Source organism: Mycetomoellerius zeteki, unplaced genomic scaffold (assembly GCF_001594055.1).
Source record: "Mycetomoellerius zeteki isolate Tzet28-1 unplaced genomic scaffold, Tzet1.0 scaffold19, whole genome shotgun sequence".
Classification (NCBI taxonomy): Eukaryota; Metazoa; Arthropoda; class Insecta; order Hymenoptera; family Formicidae; genus Mycetomoellerius; species Mycetomoellerius zeteki.
The window spans coordinates 1,105,213-1,129,801 of NW_017256854.1; the positions used below are offsets into that span (position 1 = coordinate 1,105,213).

Genomic DNA, 24,589 nt, shown 5'->3' on the forward strand with positions numbered 1-24,589 from the left:
ATAATTATCAAACATTAACTAAATTGATAAATTGTAACTTTGCTCATTTAAATTAGTTAAAAGCATGTTATTGAAAGTGATAATGTTTTATTCTTTCTACCTCGTCCTCGGTGAATCCACAACCTGTATCCTATCACCCAAGGGTACAATAGAGGTGAATAAGAAAGTAAAAATACAAATTTTTATTGGAAAGATTAAACGATTTAAAATTTAGTAATTGGTTCTGAATTATTTAATCAGTATTACTACAATTGCCTATATCAGTCGAACAGTACTATTTTAATTAAAAACTAATATCATTAATCATAAATAATAATAAATCAGATCGTTTTATATAAAAAAGGTAATAAAAAAAGTCAAATTTGACGAGCAAAAGCGAAAGATAATATTTTATTCGTATAAATTAATAAAGCAAATAAGAATATCTTGTTGCTACCAGCTACAAAAACATTTATTAAAAACAAACATCATCAGATCTTATTTACACATGCTAATAAAGGTAATATTATTGTGACTCTTAATAAATAGAATTACAAAATGGAAATGTTGTTGTTTGGTTTAGATATGTGTTGTAATTAATAAGCGAAAATCCTGTTATATAATAGTTATTATATAATAACTTCGGAACTTAAATCCACACTAATGATTCGGAGAAGTCATGAATGGATTTCACAATCGAAATATAAACTCCTTAAATACATCAAATGCAATATTACCAACAGCGTACCAAAAACAAACCCAAAATTCACTACGTATCATTACTCACTCGTGTATCATTATTCACTACGTATATCATTATTTCATCTACTGGTAGTTTTCTACATCATTTAGCCATATTTCTGTATAAAATCATTTATTGTAGTTTATCACTTCCAAATAGCTATAGAAATAACAGTTTCCATTTAACTTCAAAAAAATTTCGAATGTATGTATGCTTGTTTTTCTAGACGTGGTCTCACTTTTTATCAATGTACCTGTAGATCAAGTAGTTAAAGGAGTTGAACACAAATGAAATCTATTGCAACAGAACACTGAGTTACGATAAATAAATTTAAGTACCATTATTGAAATTAGTACTTAATTCTACTCTCTTTATTTTCAATATAATACGGTCTATAAGAAAACATTTAAGTTCACTGTCATCTACAGTGGCAAATATTGTATTACAAGACTTGGAATCTAGCTCTACAAAAACTAACTATAGTTTCTAATTTTTATGTTAAGTATGTTGATGATGTAGCTCTTGCAGTCCAATAAACATATATGAATTCTTTACTAGACATTTTTAATGCTTATCATCCTAAACTCAAGTTTACGTTAAAAAATTTATTAATAATAATAATAAAAATAATAATAATTATTATTGTAAGTTTTCTTATTCTTAATGGTACACTAACCAATTATGCATATAATACTTATCTTGTTAACCTTCAACCTTACACTTATACATTATGGCCCATATTCAGAACGTGCTTACAACGATTGTTAGCGCGCTAATATACTATACTTTACGTCACGTATATTATAGAACTTCAGAGATAAAAGCACGCTTTTAGCGATAAAAACGCGTTCTGAATACGGGCCTACGTGCATTAACGTATTTTCACTATCATTTAAAAAATCTTAAGCAATTCATTTTTGAATGGGCCTCTGACACGCGGAATGCAAAAAAAGAGCTATATACATAAACAGGAGCGTGACCTAAATTTTTAAAAAGATGCAGAATTATTTAACTTGCTGTAAAGAACTCTTTTTACATCTATAACACTCTTCTCTTGGTGAGAATATCAATATATATTCTGCATACACTTATGTTAGTTTAGTGTATCACAGATCATTCCATTGTGCGCAACCATGTTTCTGTAACATGACACCAATCTATACTATTTCGATTCAAACCCATACAGCACCAAACTTCTAAAGATGTTCATAGAACATTTTAAGAATGTACAAATATAGAACGTTCATATATGTTCTATTAATGTCGTGTGCTATCTGGGAATATTTGTGAGTTTCTTTATAATTTGATTATTCTTTTCATAGGCTAATGTGATTCAATTGCAATTTAAGATTTTATTTTTTGACTGACCTACATTGGATTTATTATTAAGCATTAAAGAAATACTTAATATATCTAAAAACACATTTGAAACATCACAATTTGGTTGTTGTCAACCAAACAATATTGATTGATTGCGCGTATCGCGCCTTAGTACAATTTTACAATTAGTACACAAGATTGAGGTTTCACATAATTATGTAGCATTATTTTTATCTTAGGGCCGTGGTGTCTCCTGATACTTATATATAACTTTTTTGTAATTTTTATTTGTGAGGATGACCTAAATATGTTAAAACGTTTATTTTACCTATTATCGCAAATTAAATTTGTTATGCACATGAATAACCAGTATAGGATTTTAATAATACTAACTTTTTATTTGATTTTTATTCGTTAAAGTCTTTAATATATTCATATTGTTTGAGAATTAATAAAATAAATCATGGAAAAAAAAACAATATTTCGAACTTATAATATTATAATAATTTTCAGCTGTAAAAAATAAATTAAAACAAAATAAAAAAATACCGATCAGAATGTAAAAAAATCAAGTCGCTACCAATTAGGACGCAAATATAAAATGTAAATTTAAAATAAAATAATTTGAACAATAACGTATTTCTCATATAAGTTCACAAAATAGAAATAAAATCCATGATTAAAAATTACAAAGTCAAAATTGATTATTCGTTCAGAAGCGAGAAAAGATAAAGTCAGCAAGAATGAAATGTAGTCACACGTAAAACGCGAAAACATTGTGGATGCCTATAGTGTTCAAATGTAAAAGCACTCAACATTAGAATTATAAATTAAAAGCAAAAGATGGCCGAATAAAAATTTAGAATTATAAATTAAAACAAAAGATAGTAGAATAAAAATTAAATAACTGTAACAGTAAAAAACAATAAAAAATGCGAGACTGAACATGAGCAGATTAGCAGAATGCATTTTAACATCTACGTGAATTTTAAGCGTTGATTGATTGATTGATTGTTGATTGACTTTACTTTGTCAGTCGCTTATAACTCAAAAATTCTTATATCCTCTCATTTATTTCTATATAATTTCCAATTTTCTGATTATAACGTTCAGAATAAAATTCTAAATTAGATATTGTATGCGGTATATTCTACATAGTCATTTTTTTTTATTAATTCCTACATTATATGATCGTGATAAATTTTTTACTGAAAAGGGAAGTAATTTCTCGAAGATGGCGCTAAAACGATACTAATAACGTCATCGTCCGATATTAGAAGCGATAGAAGTTAATTCCGCGCAGCTTCATATGCTTCTGCCCTCGTAAAACGTATTCCCTCGATATTTACTTTGCTATAATACACGAAGAAAGTATCCAAGATACGCACGTCCTGAAATTGATTTTTACGCGGAGGCGAAATAATATAGCAAGATAATAACGCGGCTTCCAATATAATCAAGCGAAAAGAGAAAGTGGGTATAGCGGGCGAAAAAAAATTACGGAAGAAACGCTGAACTTTTTTAATTGCTTCGACAAAGTTCTCGCATCGGCAATTGCTTTCAATTTTATAATTCACTCGTTTACCTTATCGAGGGTGATATTATTCTTGGTATACCGGAATGTTAATTTTTTAAAATCATCATCGCTCGCCAGGCTTTACTTTCGCCTCGTTACAAGCTCAAATACTTCTATGTTTTTTTAAGGATCGCTCGACACGGGCTTGGCGAACGAACAAGCACAACGGCGAGCCCGGGCTAAAGTGATATAACGTGTAAGAAAATAGACACAATTCTCCCCACCTTATATTTCATCATATATTGTGAAGTATGATGAAGTACGAGAAAGTCGTTGCTACTGTTTCTGTGTATACAGGTAGAACCACTTTATATTATCACGTGGAATAATTTCTGTACTTATTTGGCTCACCTAGGAGCGTCTTAAGAAAATGTTTTATTGTGTAGAAGAAAACTTCACAGTATTGTACACCGCGACGAAGTAATTTATGTAATAATTAAATGCTCGTTAATGTATAATTGTTGCTGAATGTTCAAAATTTATGATAAGAGCAGATTATACGTGTTTTCTGTGAAAGTAAGTAGTTTTGATCTTTACCTAGGTAATAATAGCATTATCCGCTGACGTAATATTGAACATTAATCTATTATCACGACTTAATATGCCAACTGCGCCACCATAAAAGAAAATGAAAATGGACGATTTTATATTTTTTTCCGCCGTTCATTATTTCAGTCGGATTCTACCACCATTAAGTGATCGTAATTAAGCACAAGCCGTTAAATTAAATGCGATATATAGTAATATATTTGATACACGTGCGATAGATGACAATTGTAATTCCCGAGATTTAAAATAATTTTTTGTTAAAAATAATATTCTCTCTCGTTATACATTGCGTCCAATAATCTTAAAATAAATAAAATAAAATGTACAAAAAGTTATGAGATAATTATAGAATCTACAATATTAATTGGAAAAAAGCAAAAGGAACTCAAAACGAACAATTTTATTCACAATTTCTTCCCCAAGGAAGCAACATAAACAGAAAAAAGTGAATTAAAAACATTTAAATTTAACGAGGAGGTTATTTCACTTAACTATCTCGCGTTAATTATCTCGTTCGTTATTAACTTTTCTATAAAGTTAAAATAAAATTAGAAAAGCTCGAAAAAGCAAAGCTATATAAAGAAACAAAACAATAATAAAGAATTGTACAATAATTTGTTTTAACGTATATAGCTTCGTAAAACTTATATTTATATTGACTACGCTATAGAACTTACAAAGGAAGTTTCACAACTGTCCGGAATCGATTTGATTCTCCATGAAATATGTTATTAAACACGAAAATCTAAGAGAGACACGTATTTTTTTATACGTGCGTTAACTTATGTTTAAGGGGTGAAACACCCCTTTGAAAAAAAAAAAGTATTTCTATTTCGAGCCGAATACCATCGGAAATATAAAAGATGGAAAAAAGTTTTTTAAACAAAAGTTGTACGGTTTCAAGAGTACTTCAATGTTGTGAAGAAAAAAAATTAAATCCATCTATTATATTTCCGACGGTATTCGGAACGAAATAGAAATACCGTTTTTTTTCAAAGGGGTGTTTCACCCCTTAAACATGAGTTAGCGCACGTATAAAAAAAATACGTGTCTCTTAGATTTTTATGTTTAACAACATATTTTATGAAGAATCAAATCGGTTCCGGACAGTTGTGAAACTTCCCTTGTTAGCAGTTCTAGCAACGTCACTATCATTTACGATAATAACTTCAAATATTCTTATAAATTAATATCATGCTGATAAAGTTAAAGTGGATCTTAAAAACTTTTTTTCATTTTTCATTCGTTGTTTTTTTCTCGTTTTTCAGAAAAAAAAATTTTATCTAAAAATGGATAAGTTAAACATTTAATAAATATTTAAATTCTATAACAAGCCTATTAATGATTGTAACAATAATTGAAATAAAGAAAAAATAGAGCAATTCTAAAATAGATATGTTGCTTGAAAACAATTAGGAATATATTTATGAATTTTTTAAAAAGTCTCATCCTTCGATAAATTCGAATGAAGGTTCTTTTACAATCGTAAGTTGTATGTCTTCGGGGACGTAAAGAATACGAATTTTTGCAAATGAGAACATGCTAACGTGACGGTATTCAAATTTCAATAAAAGACGTATTATAAAGCGCCTTTAGTGTATTGAAACGAAACATGCGCCTTAATAAATCAAGTAAAAGGTGATTCGAGCCCTTTCTGCATTCGGAATTGTTGGCACGAAAGGAAATGAAAATGCAGATCAAAAGACTGGTGCATATGCGACGTATAAGTCTCGGGAGTACGACGCTTTTAGATCTATTCGACATTCGATTCCGTGAAGTAATCTCGAAAGAGTACGTGATTTAGAGGAAAAGTCGTGACGTCGAATCTCAAATACACCCTGAAGTGATGTAGCTTAGGTACATAATATATGTTCAAACTTACAATATGCTTATAAAAGATCCATATGTTCATCGTGATCCAAACATTGCATCGCCTTTCTTCTTTACCACATCGTTGCCCAAATCCGACGTTGCGGTAAACGGGATCAATTAATCAAAGCAATTATCCCGGGACACATTATGGTTATGTGAAAACGTAGCATTATATAAATGTGCACTTCGCCGCATAGTGTGCTTATTAAAACCTCGGTGCAAAATCCACGCTGGTACGAATGACGTTTAACGTTATTAGCGGTACCACGCGCTAAGCGTAGCGGAAGAGAATAGAATCACCGATCAGTCATTCACGGTACGACCCATTATAGTTTCGTGCCACGTCCCGGTGCTTTGTCCGCCATCAAACTACATCCCGTTTATATTTCCAACCGTGCTATGATCCGAGGATTTAGAGATGCATTGGTATACAGCGGGTGATACGAAAATCTAGCAGGATTTCCACTTGGTATAATCCACGATGTTGAAGCTTGGCACTAAGTGTATTATGTCTTTTACTTTTTTTTTCTAATTTACGGTTACAAAGGTATTTATTTAAAAAATGGATTGGATATTTTTTTTTCAGCGAAATTAATACGTGGAAGTCGTATTTCAAAAATTGCATTTAGTTTTGTAATCATAAGTTGAGCACAATAAATGCATGATGCAAGTTTTACCCGCTGCGGTTTTACTCTACGTATGCAGATTGCACTTGCCAATTTCTGTAACTTCATCTTATGTACTAGATGAAAAGCCAGTTAACTGAGGCTCAACTTTACTTCTGGTATTAGATTCAATTAAAACTTTGCAAAAGTTCCTTTCATATTAAGAGATAACTGTAAAGAGACGCGTATTCCTCGTTGAAAATAAAGCTGTAATTAAAAGCATGAAGCTTGATAAATATCTACTTGAAGTAGAAACGCGTATTGGTCTAAGTAACTCTTAATAGTCATATATCTGTTCTTCAGAATTCTTTTATTAATTTGCAATTTTTTATCAATATTTGCAAACGTTTTCTCTTTTGGAATTTTTATTTCATTTAAAACAATCATTTATTTAATAGAAATTTAACAATTTTTTCTAAACGGTCGCGCAACTATTTTCTTTTGAGAAAATAATGCTTTCGTTTCTTTGCTATAATTAAATAAAAAAAAGCAAATATTTTGTAAAAAAAATACGTATGATTATTATTTGAAATTTAACTTTTATATAGATAGGTTTGATGCTCAGTATGCTTCAGATGAAATTTTTATAGCTATATCTTTTAATAATATAGAGTTAAATTTATATTATTTATAAGATAAAGAAATGTAAAAAATGATGAACTTTAAAACTTCTGAATAATACTTTTTATTTCCCTCTTTTAAAACAAGGTTTTCAAGCTGACTAAGTATAGGATACTGTGGTTACTCACTTAAATATTAATAAAATTCTCAAGAGGAACATTTTATTTACTATAGATTTTTACATCAATTGTAAAAACTGTATTATTACGATTTGATTTTGGATTGATTTCATTTCTTCTTGTCGATACTGAAATAGTAATAACAATTTCTATATTCTAAATCGTAATATTAATTTTCTAGACATGTTATTATTGTAACGAGTATGTCTTCGAGAGCACGCGGAGAGAGAGAGAGAGAGAGAGAGAGAGAGAGAGAGAAGTGAGAGAGAGGGGAGGAAGAGAGGGAGCGTGAGCGAGTGAGAGGGGGGAAGGGGGGCAGTGTTGTAGTTATAACTACACTACTTTCAAACGAAAATGTAATTTTGAGCCGGATGATTAAATTTCTGTTTTCAGCCAATACTTTTAATGGATATCGTTTAAAAGGAATTCCAATTAAGATTTTCAAAGTAAAACTGTCAATATTTTTCTTTGCCCTTTCATCAGTATACAAGTATGACAAAATTGCTCGGGTAAATATTTGTATTTATTTTGTGATATACCTTTTTACTAAAATTTATAAATCAGTAACAGCAATAATAATTTATATTAAAAAATTCATATTTAATTTATGATAAATAATATCAATAATTAATAATAATAAAATAAATACAATAAGCAATTTTATATGCAATTAATACTTTCGAATTATTTAATATCTTTTTATGTATTATTTCACATATGATAATTTCATTTGGAGTATTATATTATACTAAACTATGTATTGTTATATATTTGTATTCTCTTCGAACCTAAATAAATATTCTTTAATAGATGTATGTATAAAATTATCAGTGGAATATTTTAAAAAGATATGTTTGAAATAATAATCTTACAAAAGAATATCAAAACTTAAACAGAAGTAAGTTTAATATTAAATGAAAGACAAAATCAATAATTTTCTGGAATTTCTATCTATAATTGCAATCTAGAATGCAATCGATTTCTTCCGCGCACCGGACAACGTATTTGTTGAAAACTAGGCAATACATTTGTACTTTCTTGTTCCAATACGATTTATCTGACTCGCAGTCTCTTATAAATTCTTGGACTCCCACGAGAATCCGAAATCGCGAAAAGCTACTTCCACTGCAGCGGATCTTCTGTTCGCCGAAATCGCATTACTTTACGTTGTCCGCGTGATTTTCCCGGCTAGCGAAGAAAGACCCGGAAGACCTACTACTACATTCACGTGTATACTACTAGCACGAACCAGGTTGCTCAGAAATTATCGTGTAAGATAGCGAACCTTTGTTCTCATACAATTAAGTTTTTGAATATGTCAGTTCGTGCACGCAAAGGTATCAATTAAATGAAATAATATATAAAATAGAATTTAAAGTAAATCTAATAAAAAAATAAAATTAAAATTTTGTTTATAATATACAGATTAAATAAGTTTAGTTTTAGCAAAAATAAATTTTAAAAATGTAAAATGCTTATATAAAAGAAAAGAACCTTTATAATTTGACTTGATATATTATTAATTATTGTGAATCGTTAATTCTATCAGTGATATACTGAAGAGGGCTCTAAACGAGGGTCGGAATGATTATGATAATATTGTTATATCGAATAAAAATATTACTATACATGACTAGCTTGTATTGCCTCTCATAGGCATTTTATATTCTTTGATTTCTAATATATATTATATTAGGTTTTGTATAAAATGTGATTAATTATTGTTTCACACGATTAAGCAAATCGTTTTCTCTTTCAATAGATATTATCTCTCTTATATAATGAAATAGTCTTTTATAGAAATATGAAAATTAATGTGAAAAATTAATGAAATGTAACATTCCAAATTCGTAATTATATTTTTAAAAATAATACTCAATAAAATTACAGAACATATTTATTTGAATTAAAGCAAAAAATAAGGATTTAGAATTCCACAGTCTGCTAAATAGTAAAAGAGTGAAAAAATACTTTCAGAATTAATCTATTTTTTTGTGTACATATAAGATATGAAAGTATATTACACTACATATATATTGTAAAATTTCTTCTACACAATTCCTATTTTTCAATTTCTATTAATTCCTATTTATAATTTATAATTTCTATGCTTTGGAAAAGACATATACGTATTAATTATTATACGAATCGAAAGAAATAGAAACTAAATTATCATTATAGGTGAACTTTATTTACGTCATTTTTGATCGAAATGTTAAAAGACGTTTCTTCGATTGCAGAATTTTAATCGTAACACGTCAATCAATAACTCGTCTTATTTGTGTCATATTACATGGTCTTCTTGATATGCCGTTCGCCTACATGAATTCTCCTACTCGACAAGTACATATTACTAGATATCACTAGAATGAAATACATTGTGATGGATCCAAAATCGCTAGAGAATATATATCAATACCACAATCCGTCGTTATGAATTTCTGAAGAATAAGTATAATTTTTCTTCATAAATTCTTTTACTACAAGATATAATTTTATTATGTGCTTGAACGCAATAAATTTTTTATTCGTAACGGCGCCAGCAAAAATTATGCAGACGTCTAAATAAATCTCTTTTTTATTTAAATTTTCTCGTCTCGTCGAACGAAATTCATTGCAATCTTTCTTGATATCCGTGAAAAGACTTTTCTCCTCGTGACTTGCAGTGGCTAAATCCACTTATCTTGCATTTCCGCAAACTGTCTTTTAAAACGTGAAATTATATAAAGTTACGAAGACCAATCATATCCTGCAGATTTCTGTTACTTTTTCGCAGAGATTGAAATCCACGCAAAATAATTTTCTCTTTAAGATAAGTACTGAGAAATTTTGCGTTGAAACTAGTTTGGAAATTATTGAATTATCTAAAATTTTCATAAACAAATATTATGTTTATCCTAATTTTCAAATTATTATAAAATTCATTGCATATTACTAGCACAATTTATAAGTACAATGTAATACAGAAAAAAATACAGCTTCACCGATTCAGCAAATCTATAATAGTAATATACGGACAGTCAGTTTTTTATATGTTAAAGTATCAAAGTTGACAGCTGAATAACATTAGCGATTTGTTAAACCATCAAATTTTCTTAGTTATAGATGTTAAATTCGCTCAGTAAGCTCTTTGCTGTACCACCCAATCTATTTTTTTTCCGTGTAATATATTACATAGTAAGTCAAATTTTTTTGGTAAACTTTAATGAACGAGAATCCGCCTTACAGGCATGTTTGAAATCGATTAAAAACGATCGAGTGAACTTCGCATTGATCGGTTTATACCTATGGTATTTTCTCTTTTTTTAATACTAAATTGCAAAAAGTCGGATCAAACACAACACACGATATCCAGTATTACCGTTCAGATTCATTCACGCGAATGAGCATGCCCTTTTTTAACATCCATGGCTAGAACCAACGATTCCGTCCAATTGGCTGTCCTACTTGAAATACGTACTATTACTGAAATTTCGAGATTCGTTCCGTAAAGCTGACTCCTTCGAATTTGAAATGCTGTTTCAGTGCACACGTTTTTCTGTGGATACGTGAGAGTACTGCTTACCCAGGAGAGCGAAGTGTAAATGTGGCTGCGGGGCGAAAGGTTATACAGTGCTACAGGTGTTCTATACGTTTCGTTTCAGTATAACTCTTAAAACGGCAGTGAATACTCTCTTCCATCGTAATCCCGATCGAAGTCTGCCACTCTTCCAAATGTGCAGTCTGATTGTCATGAACCACCTTTGAATCCGTGTTATTAAGCACCATCTGCTCCCTAAATCCTTTGATCACAATCTAAAGCGAGCAACTCTAACAAGGGCCTTTAGGATCTATTTTGTACGTTATGTCCGTCAAAGTGGATATGCCGTATTCTACAATTCTCTGCTTAATTGAGAATTTATGTATCTTGTTATCGATATTTGTTAATATTCGTAATCTTGTGTGAAGCCTCATATTGATATTAATATCTATTAATATTCTTATGAGTTTTTAAAAAATTTAATTAATTAAATATGTAAGGAATAACAATAGAGAAAATTGTTATGGTAATATTCACTTTATGGTAATATAACTTTATATAATTTGCATACAACGTGATGTAAAGAAAATTTACATAATTGAAATCATCATTTCTCTTCTATAATTATACGAGATAATTATAAAATCCTTGTGCTTTAAATTTTCGTAACTTCAATTTTATATATGAATATAAAATCATTCTCTATAAAATTAGTGAATAAAAGAATTTATTTCAATTTTACGTATATTTATTCTTGCATTGAAAAAAACGATTTTGTTGAAATATCTAAAATTTAACCAGATATATAGATCTAAAAATAATCATGTTGAACATTAAAGTAATTATGTAAGGTGTTTAAGCTAGTAGCTAGAATCAAGACTTTTTGCAGCATTATAGTCAAGCTTGAGCGTTCTAAATAATTATTTTGTTTAACTTAATTATTTTCACATCTATAGTTAAAGTTTTACCAATAATTAAGCAAAATTTTTCCATGTGGAATTGTTTTCATACTTATCGTAATCGTATTATCATAATTCTATTAACGTAAATTATGTGCAAAATATATTTATAAAACTTTAGAATCCTACTTATATAATACATAATAATGGCAGAGACAAATGCCATTGATTGTCCCAAAAAGAAGTACAAACAAGACAAGTTCTAATCATATAAATTAGATTTCTGATTATTGCAATTGCATTTCTGGTTATCTCGACCAGAATGTTTGATGGATTTTATTATAAATGTCTAATTTGTTTTTGATTAAATTTATCAGAATCTTTCTAATTAAATTTATCAGAATCTTAATTAATGTAACAAGAACACTGTTTTGCAGTGCACCATTATTATGTATAAGTAGGAGTTTAAAGTTTTATAAATATATTTTGCATGTAAATTTACGATACCTCGAATCACATTGGTTATCTTAATCCACAGATCACTTAAAGGTCTAACAATAAGATATTAGGTAAATAATATATAATTTTTAGGTATGTCCGCATGGAGAAAAATCGAATGAGCTTAAATTGATGATGACCAAAGCATCAGTCTATCTCTTTCAATTAATTTGTTGAGACAATTTTCATAAATAGATATCTCAAAAAATGTTACAATTATTTTTAAAATTATTAATTCAAAGCTCTGGAGTAGTAATTCACAGAAAAGAAACATGTAAACATTAATTTAAGCCTTAAAACGTACCAATTAAAATATAGCTGTACTGATTAGATATGTTTTTATGTTAGCTCAATTTCTTTTAATGTGTGTGTGTGTGTGCAGTAACTTTTACTCATGTCGGCGCGGTTACAATAGTTTACAAGAAATAATGTCTAGCAATAATTTCACGTGCGGCAGTACAACTTGTTTACACGGAGCGGAAACTGCATTTAGTGCGTCCGTTCTAGGAGATTTATCACGTAGAGGGTTCATCGTTTTTGTAGCATTCGCAATGCTTATGACAATTAGAGCGTGAACGAAAATAACTAAAATTTTTCGTAAATATTTTTATTTCCGGGAACACGGAAAATCGTATAGCTGTCTTTGAGAAATGTCTATTTAAATTTGTAAGAAAAATAATATTAATGTTCCGCACGTTGAAAAGAAATAGCACCCCTGAATCGAATTTTCTTATTCACGAAACTTCAAAGGCGGAATCAATCGAACGTTCGTTGAAAGCCTCGTGTAGATTCTTCCCTTCTATATTGTGATGCAAAAATGGGTCGCGGAAGTATATTTCAATGCACTTTTTGCACCGCAGTGCATCTTGATGAATGAATAATTAGAATCACAGCATTTAACGTATATAAAAGCATAACAAGGAATTCCGCGCTGTCATGCAAGCGGCGTTAAAGTGTAAACGTGATAATATGCAAAACGAGAGATAAAAATAGTTTTAATCACAATGTTACCTACAATCGCAGAAATAAAATATAATTCTATATGAATAATGCAAGAACGTTTGCCTTTGCAAAACAGAATTTCATTAACGCTATTTGTAATTTTTATTTTTTAATAACCGTTATACAATTCCAAATTATCTTTATTGGCGATAATAAATTGGAAAGTGCATGCTTCTAATTATAAATTTTATTTTATTGAGAGAAGATAAAAGCCTTTATGTTTGGAATATTATATTTTACTTATATAATGAATATTAAATAACTTGTACAGTCCGGAAAGATTTCCATACACGAGGAAATCTGCTTTCAAGGAAAAACTAAAAACATATATATCTGTAGAATGTTTTCACTAAACGAAAACATTTTATCTGGTAAGATTGTATTCGAAATCGAGCAGAAACATTTTTACAAACAATTCACAGTAAAGCATCGATATCTCGAGCAATAAAACGTCTATCCATATAAGTTCATCGATCTCAATTTATACATACATAAACACAGCTTCTTTCGTTTAAACGAAATATTAGAGATCTAATGGTCTGTCTTTTAATTAAAATATCATCTTCAAAGACAAGCACCAGTTTGTAATTAAACCAAGCGTGCCTCTTTACTCTTTTGGAAGGTATTGGAAAAACCAAGATCGTTTTTAACATAAATGGTTCATCCGTTAACTGCGAGCATTCATTCAAATTCGTGCATTCATTTATATCACTTTTACAATTATTCGCAAAGGGATGAATTCAAGATAGAATGTTCACTCGAGTTTTTCATCTTCAAAACAGCGTAGTATTATCAGAGCCGCTAGATCGTATTTTTTTAATGACATATTTAATTTTTTATATATCGTAAAAAAAGTTTTAATGACGCCACGTATTTTCTTCAGATTTATTTTCAGAGAAATGCCTTGTACATTCTAAACAATTTGTAGAATGTCTAAAAGTAATAAAAATGCGTAACAATAATAATCATGCTAATTTTAAATCAATTGTGTTTTTCGAGTAAAAACTTTTCTCATGCGATATTTATTCTACTTAATGTCCCAAAATACTGTAGCAAGAAAGTATAACATATAACTTTTTTACTTAATTTTTTGAGAACTTTCTTGCTGTAATATTTTGAGTCGCGAAGTTTGCACCCTGTATATCATCCAGTTATAAAACTATAGATTTAAATTTTCGAAATTTTAAGAAAAAGATTTAAACTTATTTGGCAGTCATTCGGGAACACCCTGTATACACGCTGTATGCAATTTACATTGCATTGCGCCCCATGCGCGAAACCGTAATTGTGTAGCATTGAAGAAAGGGTGCAGCGCGAATATTCATATTTCATCGCGACGCATCGAGAAACGGTAATAACAATCAACCGTTTGTCCAAAGCAAATCTCGGCGAGTTAGTAACCATCTAATTGAAATTGGATGTGCATTGTTTCGGGACGTCACAAAATCTCTCAATATTTACATTGGAATCAATAACAGCACTTATGTATGCGAACACGCTCTTGCAAACAGTCAACAATTATTGCGCCTGTTTAAATTACAAGCAGCCAAAATGTTTTTCTATATCATATCTTTTTCTTTCTGTTCCATATCTGTGATTTAGCATTTTCAATTTAATTATGAATCATACACAATATATAAGATAAACGTTTTGTACACTTAATATAAACGATTGGGTCATTCGTGTCCTCTCAGCATCCTTTTTCTTTGAAATATTAAAAACCTAAATAATGATCTATATTTTTTTCCTAAAAAAAACTTTGGTATCTATAAGAAAACAAATTTTGTCCGTTCCTGCATATCCTCCGACGAGAAAGTTTCGAAAATTCACCGTAGGACACGAAAGACCCGTATGTAGAGTATAATTTTGCAAACAATTTTTTTCTTTTCAATTAATTTTTAATTAATTTTCAATTACCTAAAAATTTCACGAACTATTAAAGAAATTGAAAATGAAACAATTTGTGCTAAACGTTATAAATAATATTTAAAAAATGTAATAAACATAAAATTTAAAAATATTCATATCAAAATTCAAAAATATTTATTCTAATTAATGTAATAACTTTTTGTAACGTAATAGCAATAATAAAATGCATTGTTTAAAGTGTAATTGCAATAAACGTTAATTTATACTTATTCATGCACTATAAAAAAATGTTATTTTCGGGTTACTCATGCAATAACTACTTTTTGGATAGCCCCGACACTGGAACTATTTTTTCTTTTGTAGTTTGAAATGTCAGCTTTAAGATATTAAAACATATTCTTCTTTTAAACAGTTTCGCTTCAGAGTTACATTTTTATGTAAATGTTATGTGCATTTTCTTTATTTTGTTGACTATAATTAGTTATAATATGTATGTGTAATTTTTTTTATAAATATATACAATTTTACAAATATTTTCTAAAGATGTCAAAGTATATATAAGAATCACTTAATAATTTTTATATACTTGTAAAAGTAATAAAAATTAACTCAAGACATGAAAGACTCATCGTGTATAGTAAAAGTACCAAAAACCATCGTGTATAAAGAGTTAATAAAACGAGTAATTTAAAGTTACAGCAGTAAGTTGGACGTGAATCAAAATATATGCAAAATATATTTTATACAAATATATATATATATATATATTTATTTTGTGCTAAACATATTTTATGTATATAAATTATATTTTGTTTTCACGCACATAAAATTGTTTGAAAATATTTTATCAAATAATTATTTTCGAATGTTTTCACTATTCTTAAAAGTTTGTTCTAAAATATTTCCGACTTTCAACATATAATTTGCAGTCGCATTGTATTCTTTTCTATTGGGTGAGCTTTTAAATTGAAGCTTCAAAATAATGCGCGTCGCATTATTGTATTGTACATTCGCTGGTTCCATTTGTCCAATCCTTTTCATTGCAGGTACGTACCGCACAGAATGTAAGCTTCAACTGGCAGGATTCCATTAAACGAGAAACACCCGTAATATTCGGTGAGTAAATATTTCGCCACGTATAAAATAATATATTATCGCGAGTTTGAACGAGATAAGCACATTGTTGCAGCGTACAATTCTTGTTTTACATATATCTGAAAGGTTAAAAATGCAATATATGAGAATTAATTTGTACGATGATCGTAATATATTGTGACAAGTGTTCAGTGAAATACAATAACACGTCCAGTAATACGTAAACTACATGAAATATGGTTACCCAATGGATTACGCAAACCACATACAAACACCGCAAACAGATTTATATAAATTCTGTAATTTTTTTATTTTCGATTCTGTATATAATAATGTAAATATGTACTTTTATTAATTGCTTCGATTGCATTATAAACCTTCTTAATTTTTAGCGCTCTATATATTGTAAGAATCTATCAGAATAATTTTTACCCTGGCTGAGGTAATATTTTTCGCAATAAGTTTCTTTCTCTCTTTCTTTTTTTCTAATCTATTTAGGGGGGATTATTGGCGTTTCAAAATGATTGTGTTGAAAGTCCAAAAATTATCGGCGCGCAATCATATCTAGAATAAATTAATTTAATAAAGAATATATAATGTATTATTCGAAACATCTAACTTTGACCGATCATGGCTTTCTTTATCGTATTTGAGAATAATTTTTATCAGAACTGTTGCGAAGAATGAATTTTTTTTTAATTTATTATTGTTTAAACGTTGTTAATGAAAGACAGAAGAAAAATATTATTTGAGAAGAATCATAGTGTTTTCATTTTTGAAATATTATTTATTCATTATTTTACATATAGGTATATAATTCACATTTTGACAATTTTAATGAAGAAAATGTCAACATTAAAAAAATAGTTTCTATTATATTTTGCATCGTGTTATTAGTGTTATTACATCTAATGTAAAAAAATTACACGTAAACGTATATTTCCGCATATTTTAACACATAACAAAGAAATTACGGTTATAATGCGTGACAAAGGGTGCGGCTTCTACTCGTAAATTTTATTTGTGATGATATACGCGCTTGCGAAATAATTAGCAGAAATGTAAATGAAAGCAGCATGGTGAAAGGCATATACATCTCACTAAAATAAACAAATGCAAAGGAAATAATTGTACTTGGGATTATGTACGTTTCCAACTAATATTTGTCTAGTACTCGAAATAATTCAAACAGGAAGAGTACAAAGAGAAGCAAGCATTCTATTATGCACATACGTTACGCCTTTTTCCTCTCCGTTACTCATCCCTGCGAAAATACGATTTGAAGGGCTAACAAAATAAAGCAATACGATAAGAACGACCGAAGGTATCGGTCCGACGAACTAGAAAATGAAATCTTCACGGAATAGTCCAGAAAGACATTGTACATCTATTTCTCCATTGGCAGACAAATGCACTTTCACGGTCGAAGAGTTGGAGAAACAAAGTACAAACAAGTATAGCAACATGAAAAGCTCTTTATACACACTGATAGATTGTTTACAAAAAAATTTAAGTGATTAGTTTATCCTGAAAATGTTGTTGATAAAACCCAAAACAAGGAGAACAATAAAGTGAGATTTTTAAGATACGACAAAGCGGAGATAACACAATTTTATAGAATTATGTGGCGTATGCAATTTTATAATTGCAAAATCTATTTAAGTAAAAAATTACTAATAACATCTAATTACTTTAATTCTATATGTTTAATTCTATGTTTCTTTACTGTTGCATCGTTTTGCATCATTTGCCGTAAATTTTGAAAAGACTAATTCAGTTTAAATTTAATTTACTTATTCTAAAAACACAAATAAAATTTTATCCTATTTTTCTTCTTTGTAACCTCAGAATAATGATCGGAATGTTTATTTCAGTCAACCTTCTTTTATTTATACTATACGTTATAATACTTTCAAATTGCATTTGTTTGTAATAATAAATTGGGCACAGATAACAAACTAACTTAAACTAGTTTTTCCAATGAAAATAATGTTCGTTGAAAGTAATCATAGATAAAATTTTATACGTATTTTAGAATTGCAATAAAGACAAGAATATCAAAAAAATAATAAAAATGTTTTGCATGCATATTAAACCGTGTTGCATTCGCTGTTTACGCAAAAGATTTATGAACGTAAATACGCAACTACTGTTGGAATTCTTCGTTATCTACGTGTTGCTTTGGAAAAAATTTAATTTCGTATGAAGCACCCAGAACCTTTTTTATTCCAGCGCTGAACACGGAAAAAAAAGGTCGAACAAAACTCTTTCGCGACCCGATATTGAAAATTCTACGCGAAATCGAACAATGTCCGGCTCACAGTTCTTTTGTTTTACATGGAATGTTTGTAATTATCAAAAATCGTTCATTCGTATGTCACCTATTTTTTTTTACGAATTTTAGTTTTACAACATTTGTACGCTGTACTCGCAGAAAGCGCGAGCGATAAATCATTCGTTTCTAAATTTGTGTCCATTGCAAACTACACCGCGTACAGATCTCGAACGTTCAAAGCATGTAACGTGATTTTACGTTAAACGCCATGTTAATTAACTAACGTTAATCGAAGTGGGAGGAATTGCAGTGGAACATCGAACACGTATACTTTGATATCGCGAATCGATGCACGGTACCGCCATGTGTAATGAATGAAATTCTAGAAACAATAATCGAGGACGAGTTCGTCGCACTGTCAGGATACAGTCGTGGAGATTTTATTACAATTGCGTTTGTCCACGTAAATCCGTCGGAGTACCTACGTTGCAACTCTCTGATTTTGCTCTGTCTCTCCCAAGTGTATACATGAACTGACGTGGAATATATTTCGCAGAGTTGAAGCTCTGTGGAGTACACGCGGTGGAATTAATGGATGAACAGCATGCTCATGAACGCGAAGATCGGATTACCGAAAGGAACTTACGCGCGAAACACGCCTTTTGTGACGCCACATGCGTGTTTCACATCTATTAAGGAAATGCTGGAGTGACCAAATTATCGACATCACAATTGTATGAAAATCTTCGAATTGACTTCGAACGGAATTAAAAATCCTTTTACAAGATTAAAGTAGACGCAAAATTATATAGGAGATAGTGTTGTGGCCTTTATAAAAATGTCGAAAAAAATGTTAAGTAATTAATTATAAATATTGATTATTGCATTGTTAATTATTAAATAATGTAATTTTAATGTTTCATTTTTGCATTACAAAAAAGCAAAAAAATAAGAAATCGTTATTTTCTAATAATAAATAAAAACAACACCGTTATTTTTTAAAATTACTAACGAACGTAGTATTAACGAGTTACTTTTCACAAAAAGTGACTGTAACGATTAAAATTACTAACGAACGTAATATTAACGAGTTATTTTTTACAAAAAGTGACTGTAACGATAATTAACGCATTATTTTTATAAAGTAACATTCCTAATCCTGAGAAGAAATTAGTATACTAATCGACACGATCGACAGTTTTAATAAAAACAAGCCTTTACACATATTTTTGTTTCTTTTCTGTTTCTATTTTTTTCACTCTCTTTTGGTAAATTGAATATTAATTAATATACATGTATCTTCGAATATTATAAGTTATGACGCGGCAATTATCGTCTCAAATCATAGAAATTATCAAATTTCGATAATAGAAGCATCTTCAATAGAAAATAAATTTTTTAAAAATCAAAAACATATAAACAGCAGGTATTGCACACATTCCATTTATATATTCCTTTTTTTTAAATATTTTTTCCGACATTTTGTCGAAAATATCTTTCAAAATCACATTGAAATAGCTTTTTTAATAATTACAAGAAGCAATAAGAATAATGTAAATTTTTTTTATTGCGATTATAATCAATAAATTGATTTACCTATAATAATTTTAATTTTGTTTTATTTTTCATGATAATGTTATTGATGATGCAATTTTATCAAATAATGAAAGAATTAATTAACATAGCGATGGTTCAGTGACAGTAATGAGAATGTGCACATCGCTATAAATAAAATTGCTAATTTACTCTGTAAAGCGTTATTATTATTGTCTTGAAAACGTGCTAATAAAAGTAATTACGTACCAAGTTGATGAAATTCGTATTACAAATGTATAAAATATACACTACGTATCGTAAATCATACATCGTGTATTTATTGTAAATTTTTATAGAAATATTTACGTTTTTTATGATATCATATACATTATATGACGTAGGTGATACTGTGGGTGTTACAAAGCGCACCTACATATTTCAGGCAACAGGAAATTGCACTTTCCTTCCGGAGTACGCTTGTAAATGGCAAAACTCTCTGTAGGACAATGTATCGCGGAGAATCGAATCGGTTTTATCTCAACGGAAAAGTCATATTGTTCGATACCGAGAGATCTAAAGTTTCAAAGCTTTTTGAACAAAAGTTTCGATTGTCCTGCACCTCTTTGCAGCATCAATCTGCCATGTTCCGTATTGATGCCATGAGGCACACACAACTTCATTTGTTAACAACAGGGGAAAAATTCTTCGTCCACTTATTTATGTAGAGAGAGATTGGATTGAAAGTTTAATACGCGGTTTATCTGTTCAATCATCTCGCGTGAAAAATATGTCAAAAATTGAATTGATCGACATGAAGACTTGGATATATGCTACATAAGCAATCTATAATTAAATCTTATCCGATTATTTAATAACTAATAATTTGTTATTGACGTTTAATTAAAGCTTGTATAACTCTGTTTTATACAATTACTCGTAAGTATTTTGTTATATTAAATTGAACACATGTGCATATAAAATATATACAACAAGTAACTATTAAGAATAGATCTTTCTATTTAATATTATACTTTTCTATATCTGTTTTTAATAAATTTTTTTTCGAACACGTGAATTTATATTTGTTTTAAATTCTACTACTATACATATCAGTGACATTGATAGCTAAATAATAGACGAATAATTTTAGAAATGAAAATATTCGTAAAAAATAAAATATGAAAAATTTTAGACTCGTATTATATGACTGCAAACTTTGATACCCAGAAAATGTATTTGTCGTATCGGTAAACGAAGCATACAATGCCAAGGCAAGAAAAAGCAGAAAGATTCTGATAATTTTATTTGTCTTCATTTGATCGTGCAGCTTTTTCTTTTTTGCTCGGACAATTATTTACGTTCACGAATACTGACCAGAAGTACAAGAGATATTTTGAGATAATATTTGCTTAAAATGGATCTGGATCAAACCCATTAAACAGACGCATTAATGCCAGATTACTGTAGTATATGTACACGACAGTGTGCCACGACAGTCAATTTAAGACTAATTAGGACACAGTACGCGGCGTGTACGGTCTTACTACGATCCGACGTTGTAAAGGCGGAATTAACATAGAATCCAAGAAGGTAATTTAAATTACCATGATGTTCTACCTTCAAGTACCAACATAAATGCGATCGTATTAATATTACAGAAAATTTCGTAAAGTACTAAAAAATTGAAATATATGTATACATATATATATGTGTGTGTACGTCTGTTGAGTATATGAAGTAATTCATAATCTTGCAAAGTTTCTCATTGATTCGTATACCGATGCTCACCGACATTCTTCTGCACATTAAAGCATACTGTTGCGAGAAGGTTGCAGAAAAAATTACGTTCGCTTTCATTGGCCTTATAAAAAAAATCTGGAAAGAGTAAATAAGTGCCAGATAATGAACGACATTTCATAATAATGTTTGAATATGCATGGGACTTCGCGGCGGAAACTCCTTTGTCCTCAAAAGTAAAAGTAAGATCTAGCTTTTTTTTCGAATAGCATATTTATACGAGGTACTTTCATCTCTCTTAACTTAGCGAAATATTTTAATTGGAATTCCACAAAAAGAGAATAAATAATATTCGTACAAAGAGAGATGAGTAATGGTCTGCACAAAGTACAGCTATGCTGTGCAATCATACAATCTCAAGTAGTCGTTTTCATTAGCAGAAACATGGGCTATTACCACAGTGCTAACATTGATTATCCTGCGGTTTCGCATATATATATATATTTACATTTTTATATACATATGTATGTTATATATACAAACACATACACATACAAAACCTTCAAAAGTTAATATCAGTATGGAAAGAAAGATTTTACTATGAAGTATCCTAAAAGTGGATACAGATTTGAAAATAATTTTGTTGAACCATCAAAATACTTATGTAGAAAATTTAAACATGAGTAATACTGCAAAATGTTTCGACATTTTAACAACCAGCTTGACTATTCTACATAACTATTTTGATGGTCCGATAAAATTATTTTCAGATTTGTAATTAATTATATAAATTTTTAGATACTTCATCAAACCCGTTCTTTCCATATAAATAGAAATATTCAAATTTAATTATAATATTTTCTTCATGATTCAATTTCTGTCAATACAATTCTTTGTTGACTATAGAATTTTATCTTTGCGAGTATTCTTTACTCGACTTATCTTTCCTATAATATCGCGATATAACAGTCACAAAAGCGAGTAAATAAGTCACCGAGAACAAATTTTATATATGAGTCTCATGCAGTGTTGTATATAGCATACGCACTTGGACGTCTATTTTTATATCTAGACAAACAATCGAGGTCTTCATGTGATACAATTTACACATGGTAGATATACAATAGTAAATAGATTAATGCGACTGATATATACAACACAGGTAGACATTAAATGACATTATATAGATAATATGTAGATATTAAACTTTCCTGTTAATGTTCTGTTAATGTTCCGTTCGAGTTGTGTAGAAATGAATTATATTTAATTTAATTTTCTAACTGAAAAAGAACCTTCTTTTAAAGATAAAAACTTTATAAGTATATTAATTTTCCAATTTTTGTATTTTTTGGCACAAGTGAATAAATTTTACTCTCAAATTTTATCTCTATTTTTGCTAAAATTTCAATTTTTATTGAATAACATTTGAATTAAAAACTTGATAATGTAATAGAGATATGGAAAAATTATTCTAAATTATTCCACATTTTTTGAAAGTTTCGAACAGTAAAAAAAATTGAGCCGGACAAAAAAGATCCAGATTGTAGACGGAAATAATAAAAATACAATTATAGACGGTTAAAAAAACTCTATGATCAAAAATACAACCAATTTATTCCTTGTATAATTTTCCTTATATTTATTCTTTTTATGTAATTTTCTCGCGTTATACACGAGTAGCGTGTAATTTAAGTACCAATATACATAGCCTGAGCCTTAAAATGCGAGAAGTGTTCTTGAAATATTAACATATACCAAGCAATTGCCCATAAATCGCTCTGGACCATCAAATCGGTCCCATGAAAAAGTATCTTTTACGGTTCGCATACGAAACAGCCCGAAAAAAAACTAGGCTTTTATCGATTTCGTATGTGACGGTTGTCCCGCGCACGGCAAACGCAAACCTCGCTTGGATAATTTAGCACAGTACGAGCCGGGTTTTAAAGAACCACATGCTGGGCTACATATTTCATCGTTTATTGTCGTGCGCAGATAGCGGCGCATGAAAAAGCACGAATGTTTTTTAATCCACGGAGCAAGGTATAACGTATCTCGTCGACGAATCGTGGCTGCCGTCGCCGCCACCGCGGCGGTTTCGCAGTTTACTCCTTTTCTCTGGGTTTCTCGTTCCCAACCTTTGTCTCTTTTCCACTCTCTTTTCCATTCTCTTGGTCGCGCTTAGTCTATCCTCTATACATGCAAAGTACTTTAAAATTAATCTAAAAATGAAACCACGCCGAGACCAGTGTATGATACATTTCGCGGTTGACCAAACAATCTCGCAATACCTACGCGTAAGCCGATATTTATTTCCCGATTCTCGTAATTTGTGGAAGAAAACGGATGAAAACGACCGCCGCATCGCGGTTAAGGCGAGAAAAAAAGAGAAATAAGAATGAAGTACCAAGTTCTTCGCACAAGGATAATTAACTCTGGACAAAAAGTGTTTTAATTTCGTAATAATGCGAGCTATGTTTTAATTGAAACAAAATAAACAGTAAAACAATATCTGTTAGTTAATTTTGAAGTCTCCGATTTGATTAAATTTTAATTTAAAAAACTTACAATTAACTGTCATAATATAATATTGAAAATTAGTAAATAACCGATTCCTCTTTCTCTTAACTTAAAACTTAGCTCGAAACTCAGTTTTACACGGAAAAAAAATGTTTCTGGCTACAGCTAATTCTAATTAGCTGAAATTGCAATAGCTAC

General features: G+C 29.6%; 1 protein-coding gene across 5 annotated transcripts in view; it reads left to right on the forward strand.

Moving 5' to 3' along the window:
* LOC108721996 (leucine-rich repeats and immunoglobulin-like domains protein 2) overlaps positions 1-24,589 on the forward strand; it is a 116,505-nt gene that overhangs the window by 51,863 nt on the left and 40,053 nt on the right. For 4 of the 5 annotated variants that reach the window (XM_018446871.1, XM_018446873.1, XM_018446872.1 and 1 more), the window contains exon 2: positions 16,278-16,347. The exons of the other annotated variant lie outside the window; for it this stretch is intronic. The gene's annotated coding sequence lies outside the window, so the exon portion shown is untranslated. The remainder of the gene's footprint in view (positions 1-16,277; positions 16,348-24,589) is intronic. 5 annotated transcript variants of the gene reach the window in all.